General features: G+C 43.3%; 1 long non-coding RNA gene across 2 annotated transcripts; it reads right to left on the minus strand.

Annotated features, from left to right (window-relative positions):
* Positions 1–3,697: 3,697 nt before the first annotated feature.
* On the minus strand, positions 3,698–10,042 carry LOC308491115. Of its 2 annotated transcripts, XR_013992283.1 has the most exons (4): positions 9,797–10,015; positions 7,828–7,917; positions 6,660–7,002; positions 4,382–6,359 (listed from the first exon to the last, which is right to left on the minus strand). It is a non-coding gene; the product is annotated as an uncharacterized lncRNA (long non-coding RNA). The 2 variants fall into 2 exon arrangements; XR_013992282.1 differs by lacking the exon at positions 6,660–7,002 and having other exon boundaries at positions 3,698–6,359; positions 9,797–10,042.
* Between the last annotated feature and the right edge of the window lie 43 nt (positions 10,043–10,085).

Genomic DNA, 10,085 nt, shown 5'->3' on the forward strand with positions numbered 1-10,085 from the left:
TGGGCTGAGGACAAGAGATGTCAGACCCAGGCTCTGCCTGAGCTCGCAGCTTTGTGCACTGGTTGGTTTAGACCCAATGGCCACGGAGCCCGTGGGCCTGTTTCAATTTTCATGAATTAAAATTAGATGAAATTTAAAATTCAGCTCCCCAGTCTCACTAGCCACATTTCCAGTGCTCAAAAGCCACGTGTGGCTGGCGGCCACCATATTGAACAGTGCAGGTTATAGGGCATTGGTGTCGTCACCAAAAGCCCTTGTGAACCACGCTGTTAGTCTACAGCCGTGACTCCCAGATTTTGGATTTCAAGGACCAGCACATCTTGTAAAGTATTTGAGAACTGACATAAGATTACCAAGTCCTCATTTTGTGAGAAAAAAAATTAAAAGCAGTAATAATGATTTTAAAAAATCATTGAACATAAAAAAAGAACACTAAAAGGAATATGAACATTTTTATTGGGTCCTAAGTTTAAAAAAACCCACATTAACGGATGTCCATGGAACAGTTGGAGACATTTGAATATAGATTGTGTTTTAGATATTGTACTATGGTTATGGGGGAGGCTGTCCTTCTTTGGACATTAAGGATGGAGGATTTAGGGGTGAAACATGAGGATGTCTGCAGCTAACTTTCTGTGGCTCGGGAAAAAAGTATTGATATATTTATATATGTGTGTATATATATATGTATATGTATGTATGTGTATATATATATATACATATATACATATATATATGTATATATATATATATATATATATATATATATATATATAGAGAGAGAGAGAGAGAGAGAGAGAGAGAGAGAGAGAGAAACATGGGGGAAACAAATGTTTCAATACTTTAACAACTGGTGAATCTAAGTGAATCTTACAGGATTGCTCATTTCTGCAACTTTTCTGAAAGTTTGAGAATTTTTCAAAATAAAAGTTAGGGGAAAAATAAGAAGTCAAGATAGTGGTTACTCCCAGAACATGAGGCGTCCAGGGGTGCTGCATTGACGCTCCAGTTCTTGATGTGGCATGTTGGTTACATGGTGTTGTAGGGAACTGAATTGTGCCCCGATGGGAAAAAAAAAGGATATATCCACCTAATATCTATGAATTTGATCTTATTTGGAAAAAGGGTCTTTGCAACTGTAATAAAATTAAAAATCTTGAGATGAGATCATTCTAAATCCAATGACTGGTGTACTTATAAGAGAAGGTAGAGGGAGACTTGAGACCCAGAGTCACAGAGAGAAGGCCGCATGAAGATGGAGGCAGAGATGGTGGAGTGACACTGCCACAAGCCAAGAAACTCTTGGAACCATCAGAAGCTGGAAGAGTCAAGGAAAGATCCTCCCCAAGAGCTTTCAGGGGGTGCATGACACCTTGATTTCAAATTTCTGGCCTCCAAAAACCAAGAGAATAAATTTCTATTATTTGAGGCCACCAGGTTTGTGGTAATTTGTCACAGCAGCCCCACGACACTAACACAGCGAGTTCACTTAGTGGAAATTCCTCAAGCTGTACACTGATGATTTGTGTGCATTTCTCTGTGTAATATACGCCTTTAAAAATGTACTTAACATAAATAAACCAGAATGACTATCTACTACTATCAGCATTTATTTACTTTACAATTTTAAAAGAAAAGGTTTAGGGAGGACAGAATCTCGAAGTAAAAGGTAGGCCCTTAAAAATGAAATTTCACTTTATAATACTCTTTTCCTTCATTTTACTAAGAATTCACAAACATATCCCATCCGAGATCAGCACCAGCTGCAGATCAGCTGCACCAGAATCACCTGGGGAGTTTTAAAAAATACAGAATCCCAGACAGAGAGGTCGCGGGACAAGACAGAGAGTCCAGAAATAGACCCGAATACATGTGGGAATATAGTATATGCTAAAGGCGGCGTTTCAAACGAGTGGGGGAAGACAGATTATTCAATGTGCTGTTGGTTCAACTGGCTAGCCACTTGGAAAAAATGAAGCTCATCCAGTCACTAAAATAAATTCCAGATGGATGAAAATGTTAATTAAGGGGGAAAAAAAACACCCTAAAAGGACGATAAAAGAATGCAAGGTGTTTTCCTTTTATAATCCTGAGATAAGAATTGCCTTTAACAAACATTTACTGAAAACTTACTCTCTAACTTTGTGTTTGGTGCTAAAGACGGGGTCAAGCGGAGGTCTTGGCCCTCCAGGAACTCAAACTGGTGAGGGTCACCTAGAAGGGTGGTTCCCAGGTTTTATGATTTCATTAACCGTTAAGAATAATTTTTAAATTCTTTGCTTTTTAATAATCTTAGAGTGGGGAAAGCATGACTACCTGCACAACACAGAGTCAAAAAGCTGTTATGAAAAAAAATGAATACGTTTTACCACATAAAAACAAATGGCAAAACAAAACAAAACAAAAAACAAATGGGGTCATCCCAATAAATAAGTTAAAAAAAATGGCCCTGATAAGAGGGGGGAATGAAGATAGATTACTTAATGAATATGAGGTTTCCTTTTTAGGTGATAAAAATGTTTTGGAACTAGATAGAGGTGGTGGTTGCCCAACATTGTGAATGTACTAAATACTACTGAATTGTAAACTTTAAAATGATTTATGTTATGTGAATTTCACTTCAATTTAAAAAATAGGAATACAAATTTTAAAGTCAACTGAAACAAAAATCCAAATGCCTCACTGGGAAAATTTTGCAACACAAGGGGGAGACAAGAGTGCATTTCCCTAATATACAAAGAGTTCTGACAAGTCAATAAGACAAAGGTAAACAATCCACTGTTGGTGAGAGCATGGAGCAACAGACAACCTCATATACCATTGGTAAGAATGTAAGTTGGTATAAACTTTTGGGAATGTAATTTGGAAATAATTTAAATGGACATAACTTTTGACCCAGCAATTTCACTGCTGAGATTTTCTTACAAATACACTTATACAAAAATTCTTGCAATTCAAGCAAACATATAGGTTCAAAGGTATTTTTTTGCCACACAAAATTTACCATTATAAATTTTTGTTGTTTATAATGGTAAACAAACAACCTAAGTACTCATCACTAAGGAACTGGTTAAATATGGTATATCCTCTGGGTAGTGGATCCTACCCAGTCATTAAAAACAACAAGATATATCTATACGTGCTTACAGAAGACAAAAACTATTAAGGGTGTGTTTTGGAGGGTGGGGGGAACACCATCCACAACACTTACTATTATGTATCCAGTGTGTACAGATTCTTAAAACACTTCTGGAGGATACACAAAGAGCCGATAACTGGTTACATCTAGGAAGTCCCGCTACTATTATGTATCCAGTGTGAGCAGATTCTTAAAACACTTCTGGAGGATACACAAAGAGCTGATAACTGGCTACATCTAGGAAGTCCCGCTGAGACTGGCTACATCTAGGAAGTCCTGCTGAGACTGGCATACAAGGAGAGAGATTTTTACCTAAACTTCATACCTTTTCATACTTCTTGATTTTTTTAACCATGAACATATATTATTTTCTTAGGTTAATTTTTATATTATGAAATAGTTTAGGCATAGAAAATGTGTAGACAATAATGAAACAAATTCAGGTTCGCACCACCCAGATTAAATAATTTAATATGACAGATGCAATTTAAAGACCCCTATGCACCTTTCTATGACTTCAGTCCCCTCCCCTCCCAGAGGTAACACCATTCTGAATTTGGTAATATCAGACACGCATGTTTTTATTTCCACGCATTTTTAAAAAATCTTCTATAACTTCCATATCTATCAATACACAGTATATTGTTTTGTATGTTTTATCCTTTATATAAATAGTATCCATCTGTACAGTATAGTTCTCAGCCCCAGGCAAATAGGGCTTTGGACCCCGAGATTTAGAGGGGTCTCCTTCTGGCCCTTCTCTGTCTGTGCCCCTCTCCATGGGGCAGGGAATTCAAGGGAACATGCACACCTGGAGTCTGTGATGCTCTTGGAGACAACATTCGGGATACCCAGGACCCGAGAAGTCCCAGCCCAAACAGCCTCCAGGGTTATGCAATGCTTTTGCAGGACACTTTACAGGGTCCATCCTCCTAGGGTGGGCTGTCTACCTAAGTGTGCACCCCTAGACCAAGGGGTGGCCATGGGGTGACTGTTTGCGGAGGGGTAGGGTAGGGAGTAAATGGAGCTGAACCTTCATTGGAGTGGCACACACATAAGGGGGATGGGTGCAGTGCAGGTGGAAGGTGGGCCTCCATTTCTATTCTTGTTTTGGACTCCCCTCCCCGCCATACACACACATTAAATTCTGTGCATTTGGCAACTTGCTTGTCTACTCAACATTACATTTTTTAAAGCAAATAAAACATTTATTCAGATTTTTTCCATTTTTTTCTTTTTTTCAACATTACGTTTTTTTTAGCATGATCTATGTTAATACCCATAGCTCCAGTTTACCGATTTGCACTCGAATACAGCATGTCTTTAAAATGTTTAAAGTTTCAGCTCTCTGGCCCCTTACCCAGAAGATTCTGATGTGGAGGGAGGGGCCAGATGAGGCTGAAGTATCTGCGTCTGCATCTTTTGGAAGCTCTGCGCGATGCAGCTCGGCAGCCCGATTTGAGAACCACTGGGAGATAAAGCCCTCTTGGCGTGCCCCTGGTTTTGCACAGGCTAGCACTGTCACTTTCTGCTACCCCTCCTTGCGTCCCCAAGGTCTGCCTGGACCGGCCGCTGCACAGGCCACCAGCCCAGCGGCCTGGTTCAGGTCTGGGACAGCTGGCGGAGGCAGCGGGCGCCCCCTGCTGGAGACAAACAGCTCTGCGAGCTGAGCAGATCGATCCCCCCGCCAACCTCAACCAGCTTCCCGGCGACACCTGCCTTTAGTAGCTCATTTAAAGCCTACTCCACTTGGACGCGAGTCATTGCCATCTCTTCTGCTTTCAAAAAACGTTCTCACATAACATAGACCTTCTAATAGCTCCCTTTCATGGAGCCTTTATTAGGGATGGATATAGTGGTTGAGAATCTGTGGGGCTCAAATCCTGGTCCATCCTCCCATCACTGTGTGACCTCGGGCAAGTCACTGGACGTCTGAATGATTCAGTTCCTCATGGGACAGTAATGTCACCTACTTCATAGGGCTGCTTTGAGGATTAGAGTTTAAAGGGGTGTGTGGCATGCAACCAGGACTATCGTGTTTCCCCCAAAATAAGACCTAGCTGGACCATCAGCTCTAATGCTGATTTGGAGCAAAATTTACTCCAGCTTTTGGAGCAAAAATTACTATAAGACTCTTATTTTACTATAGTATAAGACCGGATCTTATCTAACATAATATAAGACCAGCCTTATATTAATTTTTGCTCCAAAAGATGCATTAGAGCTGATGGTCTGGCTAGGTCTTATTTTCAGGGAAACATGGTAGTTACTATTAGATGCCAGACGCTGAGCTAATGATTTCTCACAGGGATGGAGAGATTACATGTACCAGTTGCTGCTCTGTGCTCTTTCTGTTGATTATGTCATTTAATCATCACAACTCCACGAGGTGAGTGCATTTACATTTACCCCCATTTTACAGAGGAGGAAACTGAGGCACAGAGAGATCAAGCAACTTTCCCAAAGGCTCACATCCTGTTGGTTGTAGAGTGTGATTTGAACCCAGGCAATTGTACTCCAGAGCCCATACTTTTAATCACTACATCCTCACGGCAATCTTTTTGGGGCATGTACCACACCCATCATACAGCAGGGGACACTGAGATTCAGAGAGGTGAAGTGACTTGCCTCAGATCACACCACCAATTAGTACAGGAGCCCTGGCGTGGACTTGCCCCAGTTCTGTCCCCTTACGTTATCTCATGTAACTCCATGACAACCCTGCAGGGGTGACAAGTTAGGACACTGAACTGAGAGAGTTGAGTAACTTGCTCAAGGTCACAGAGCCAGTTAGGAGGAAGCTTTTTCTGTTGGGGGTGGGGCCCAAGGACATTCTGTTCAGGGCCCAGCACCTCGGCAGCGCCTTGCTGCAGCCCCTGGCCATCTCTTGTCTTTATGATCACAGCTCCTGTTCCCAGGCATCCAAGTTTAGCATCACTTGCTTCTGGGCCAGCCTCAGCACAGCTGTCCAAGTCATGCTCTCAAGCTGTCACTCAGTTGAAGCCTGGCCTTAGCACTGGTTCTTGGAACTTTCTGTATGGCATGAGGTTCAGATTTCATTCCCCTGCTCTCCAGGAGGCAGCTGGTACTGTGGAAAGAGCAGGAGGTTGGAGCCAGACAGTCCGGAATTCCAATCCAGCTGGGTGAGTGTCCTCACCTCCTTGAACTCCCATTTCATCAACCGCTAGTATGGAGATAATGGTCGGTGCTTTGCAGGCTCCTGTGAGGATGAAATACAATAAAGTATGTACAGCATCTGGTATACAGTAGGTGCTGAATAATGTTAAATCCCTTTACTAGTTCTCTGTTCCAGAGGCTCATCTGCTCTGCATTTCCCCTCCTGACAGGCCCAGAAGTCCCCACCTTCCCTTCCAAGATGGTCTCTTGAGCTGTAAGAAATGGTCTCTAAGCCAGATTTATCTAGTTCAGCAGTTTCGTTGTAACATTGATGAAATGTCATAGGAACTTAACTCGTTTCTATCAACTAGCCTATGGTAACTTGGTTTCATTATATTAATACCTTGTTTTGCAGGTGGGGGGTGGCTTCAGCAGCTACAGTGTCTCCTCTGTGGTTGCAGCTCCTGCTGGTAAGGCCCACTGTGGCCCCAGCTCCTCTCTGGGTAACCCCAGTTCCTGGTCTCGGTAATGCCCTCTCCTCCCTTTATAGTTCCAGCTCCAGGGAAGGTCATGGCTTCCTGCGTTTCGCACTAGTCTTAGGTTTGCTTCAACTTCCCCAGGTCGCTGTTTCTATCCGTCAAACAACTTTGTAACCAGTTTCCATATCAGATTCCCTCTTTACAGAATCATCTGGCAGAGGTCTTGTTTTCCTGGCTAGATCCCTGATATTGTGTCTGTTTTCTTGTCTGTAAAATGAGGATTCATTCATACCTTTAACAAATGGGTATCTAGTAGCTTCCTTGTGAGGGTAAAACTGTGCTAAGTGTTGGGAGTATCATAGGAAACAAGACAGATTAAAAGATATGAAAATTCAGGCACTGCCTACTCCTCATGCCTCTATAATAATCAAATGAGATGCTTGCATAAATGTCACCGGCTGCCTGGGCCTCCGGAATTGCCATCACAAGCAATTTTTTATTGGAACTATCGACTATTTTCTGAATCCAACTACGTATTCTGATCCTTGGGCCTTTCCCCACCCCACCCCCACCTCCTCCAACACTGAAAAAGATTTAGGGCAAATAAAAGGAAGCCTTAATTTACACCATGGGGAATCAATTTAAGGGGCTCATTATCCCACGTGATGGTACAGTTTTAAGCTACAAATAGGTTTTTAAGAACAGGTTTAGCTAAACCCATAAATGGCAGTGGTATGGAGAGAGAAGGTAGAGATGAGTCCAGAGCATGCACCTGCTAACTGCCCACTCTCAGTTCTGCTGCCCTCCTGGGGCATCTAGAACAGTGAAAGGAGCACTGGACTGGGAGCCAGGAAACCAGGGTTTGAATCTCAGATCTGCTGGTCAAGTGCATGACCTTGGACCAGTCCTTTCATTGTTCTTTAGCCTCTGTTCCCTCCCCTGTAACATGGGAATCTCGAGAGTACCTAAGATCCCTGCTTGTTATTACAGTTTAGAAATGGATATAAAGCACCAAATGCAACACCTGATACTTGATAAGTGTTCGATAAACATTCGCTACTATGATTTATTATCTGCTGCAGGAGATCAGACCTGGAACTGCAGCCTTCTCCCTTAGACCAGAAAACTTGCTGTGTGATCTTCAGCCAGTCGCTTTTTCTCTCTGGGCTTCAGTTTCCTCAGCTGTAAAATGGGAAAACAGTAACCACCCTGCCTGAATCAGGAAAGATAAAGTATCATCTAAGAACCAGGTGTTATTACTACATGAGCAATGGTACCACAATCTAAAAGTGTGGCGTCTGGAGCCGGATTGCTTAGTTTTCAATTCCAGCTCCACGCCCATACTTCAGATTCCTTTACTGTTCTGTGCCTGTTGCTTCATACATAACATAGAGATAATAATGGCAACTACCTCATAAGGTGTTCGTGAGTGTTAAATAAAATGCTTAGAACAGTGACTGGCACAGAGTATTTTAAGTGCTATGATTACAAGCATCCTTCACATGGTACCTAAATTTCTTGGAACACACAGACTTACGTTCGTATCCCAGCTCTACCCTCTTGCTGTGTGACGTTGGATAAGTCACATCTTCTCTCGGAAGCTCGGCTTCCTCCTCTCTACAATGGAATATGATAACAACCCCTGCCTCCTTAAGGTAGATAGGTGCTCGCTGACGTGCTTTCCCTCCTCTTTCCCCCTTGGCTCCTCTCCTCAGCATTTTTCTCAAAGGTATACTTTAATGTCCTTCTGACCTAGAGCCCCTTCATCGCTTCTAGAAGTCTCCCCATCAAAGCTCAGGCCAGAACTACGAACTACGTGTTCTGATAGGAAGAACCCTGGATTAGCCGTCAGAAAGCCAGGGCTGGCTTGCTGCTCTTTGTGATGGAAGGATTCTGATGTATTGTTTTCAGGGAGCTCTGACTTTTCCTTCTCTGGGCCTTGGGCTCCTCTTCTTTGCCACGATGAGGCTGTTACCTTCTCGAGGATAACACTCTGCAATCTTGTGATTCCGTGTTAAGGGCCAACCACATTTGTATTTTCAACCGAGGAAAATAACTTGTGCAATACAGACTTAGAGACAAACCAGAGCACCAGGCCTCTTTGCAAAATGCTAAAAAGTCTTAAACAGAGGGTAGTGCCAAAGGTGGCATTTCAGGCATCAGGAGGGGAATACCTTTTTGAAGGGCTGCAGACCTTTAAATACATCCACACTGAGCAGAGGAGGGCTGTTGGATGTCTTGACCTACAGCTCTATTAATGGAGCAAATACAGTAGGCCTCTCTGACCGTGGGGGATACATACCAAGACCCCCCAGGGGACGCTGGAAACAGTACTGAACCACATATATACTGTTTTTCCTATACACACATACCTGTGATAAAGGTAATTCCATTTATAAATTAAGCACAGTAAGAGACTAACAAGAATAACCAATAATAAAACAGGGGTGGCCGGATGGCTCAGTTGGTGAGAGAACCAGCTCTAAACACCAAGGTGGCCAGTTTGATTCCCACATGGGCCAGTGAGCTGCGCCCGCCACATCTAGGCTGAAAGACACCGACTTGACCTGGAGCTGATGGGTCCTGGAGAAACACACTGTTCTCCTCTATTCCCCAATAAAAAAAAAAATTGAATTTAAAAAATGATAAAACAGTAACAATTAGAATAATATACTGTAATAAAACTTAGGTGAAAGTGGTCTCTCTCTCTCTCTCTCACACACACAACTGATCTGATAACTTGTAGGGCCACTAAGTGACTAAAGGGTGGTTATCGCAGGCACAGGGTGGGTACTGGGGACAAAGGAAAGATCCCCATCCCAGGCGAGGAGGAGCTGGAAAGCACGAGATTCCACTACACTACTCAGAATAGCGCGCAATTTTAAACGCCTGCATTATTTATTTCTGGAATTTTCCATTTAATATTCTCAGACCACAGTTGACCCTCGGTCACTGAAACCGTGGAAACCAAAACAGTGCCAGCAAGGAGGGACCACGGTGTGGACACAAAGCCCACTAGTGACCGCTCTCCGTTTCCCCAATTCCAAACACCCGGACTTGCCTTCCTGGCCCCTCTACTCGACGGGACCTTGGACCAGCCACTTCCCATCTCCGGGCCTCAGTTTCCCCATCTGTACCAGGATTTCCCCGTCTCCTAAGACACATCAAACCGACACCGGAAGGATTTCATCAGTTTGGGGAGAGCATTACGTAATAAGCTGAGAGCCAGGTGAAAGGACTGATGACATTTATTTCTCTCCCGCCAGGTCAAAGCCGCCTCGCCGCCACCAGCTTTTCCGAGTTGCTCAGGGAAAGGCGTGGTCAGGCCAGTGGGAGCCACACCCCCCAGC

This window comes from Rhinolophus hipposideros (genome assembly GCF_964194185.1).
Source record: "Rhinolophus hipposideros genome assembly, chromosome: 22".
Classification (NCBI taxonomy): Eukaryota; Metazoa; Chordata; class Mammalia; order Chiroptera; family Rhinolophidae; genus Rhinolophus; species Rhinolophus hipposideros.